Genomic DNA, 2,634 nt, shown 5'->3' on the forward strand with positions numbered 1-2,634 from the left:
CGTCACCGTTTATTCTATTATGTGTTAGGACAATAGGAAAGGTGTTTCTAAGGATCAGTTGACGTGGTATAAACGCCAGTTTTAAGAATAGCTAAAGGTAGTATGACTTATTGTGATTTGATTCAATATACATGGTACAATGAGAAGATTATGTTTTCGCATCCCCACAAGGGCTGCTATGGATGCGTAGGTAGTGTTCTGCGTAATTTGTTTCTGCTTAAGGATGTTACTCTGTCTGAGAGAATGTTCATAAATTTTCTATGTATTAAACTTTTTTTCTCATATAGATGTTTGGAAAGAGGATTTACATACCCATGAAAGAAATGAAAGAAAAAACATATGTCCGTGTTGCTCGTTTTTGATCTATGTCACTCAAAGATACCTAGTTGACAAAATATATGGGATTTTATTGGGGATTTTGCCGTTTTGACCATATAAGATAGAGATTTAAAGCTAGAATTTTGCTTAAAGCAATATGTCATCAATTAATCAATCAAATATTTCAGTTAAGTGTCATGCATTTTGTTTTTTTTGTTTTGACATGCTACATTATTTCATGCATATTTTGCAATTTAAATGAAAAATCGTAAAACATTGTTCAATGTCATCAAATTAAATATAAATCAAATCTTATCAATGATAAATTAAAACAACTCTTCTATTACTACGATTGTAAAAAAAATAACACATGTTACTTATAAACCAGTATCAATGCAACATTGTTTGTTGTTTTTTTCATAATTGAAACGAACATATCATAATGAAGTATATATAAACTGTGTCATTTTGACGCCCCCCCCCAATGCACAGACTCAAAAAACATATTTTATTCACATATTTGGGCTTGTTTATTGCGCTTATATGAACACACATTTGCAATAGTATCCAAATCATGCTGACTATGCTTTAATCTTAAAATGAGTTGGGTGGGCCGTGGTTGGTGTCTGTTGATTGGGCTAAACGTCCTATTAACCATCTCACCAGGTTAAATGCTGCTGAGCAGTTATCGAGAACAATGAACAGAAAGAATGACATATAGACTCGTAGGATCGAACGCTCAACTATTTTTTTAGTCTACAATTCTGGCGCGTATTAAAGCACTAGCGTTATAAAACATAATTTTCAAGGATCTCGCCGATACAAAGAAATAATTGAAACAAGTTATGTTCATTTACATTTCGATCGTTAGCGTGCAATGTCAACGCGATTTTAATTATGAAATATTATGTATTTTCATGGTACAGTAGAGAGATTTTTATAATAAATTCATGCACTTACTAATTTAGCATTTGTTCCAGGTATGTAAATATATGACCAATACCTATCATATAGGTCAAATGTGGAACTTTAAAGTCCAGCAAACATATTTCTTACTAGACACCGAAGCAATAAGTGGTAAGATATGTGTACTCTCCAATTTTACAAAACTAACCTAACTCTAATTTTCACAGAATTTTCTTTGACCACTCAAAGTATAATCTTGCAAAAAAAAAATTTTTTATTGGCTATCGCCGAGACAGACACCACATTAATGTACCTTACGATACATCAGTATTTACTTTTACCGTCATATATCATCAAAAGACATATGTCAATTGTATGATCCGTCTGGTACAATGCTAGTGATAATATTGTAATGTAAGCACACCATTTCAAATGGTATGATACCATTCCAGTACCAATGACAATAGACAATATGCGGGAAACTGTCATTTACTACAAGGTGTCTTGTACATTAGGTATCATTGACAAGTATACTCCAATGATATTGCGAATTCTGAGCACTGTCATACCTTGAACTGATGGTAGCAAATTCTAGCAATTGATGGTTTAGCTATGATAAACCTTTCTCCCTTGGTGTATTACAATCATGTTGATTGCAAGGACTATCATGCTGGGTATTCTTACCAGATCTTTAAAAAGAAACAAAAATATTTCTTTACGTGTTAAACGAAAATGGAACGTGAAAGAAAATTAACCGTAACAAGCAGTGTATCGTGAAACCTTTCTGCCTACCAGATACCAGTTATAAATCTACAGTTAGCGTAGTAGTTAAAATATCTTTCAAGAGTTTTGTGACCTGTAGCTTCTAGGCGTTTGCCATTTTAACATTTTGATATGCTCAACATCAAATTGAAATAAAGGTAATTGGTTAAAATCATATATTATGGTTTTTCTTTACTATATAAATAATTTGAAGAAAAAATATGTATTACCATCTCTATCTACATATTGATTTAGGTAAGCAAGTTTTAAGTATAAAAAATAAGGCTATCCTAACTTAAATTCAAACATTAGTGATCGAAATGCATTTATTTAGTAATCAGGAGTAAAAGGCATCCTTATACTATCTTTTGTTTAAAATATTCTCAATTAAATCAGAATTAAAGCTTAATTTCAGATAGCAGTTGTCAGCGCGGTCACAATAAAAACGATATTTAAAACATCAACATACATCTATATCTAAAAGCAGAATGCCATAGTTTGGAATATCACGAACACCTTGGGCTCCAGGAACCTGTTTCATTTGTTACACATAATATGTTCTATGTTCGATTCAACCTCGGCAATACTTTACATTCAACATATGAATAATTATTGTTTAAATATTTATCTCAACGTATTCAAAAATCG

Source organism: Argopecten irradians, chromosome 12 (assembly GCF_041381155.1).
Source record: "Argopecten irradians isolate NY chromosome 12, Ai_NY, whole genome shotgun sequence".
NCBI classification, from domain to species: domain Eukaryota; kingdom Metazoa; phylum Mollusca; class Bivalvia; order Pectinida; family Pectinidae; genus Argopecten; species Argopecten irradians.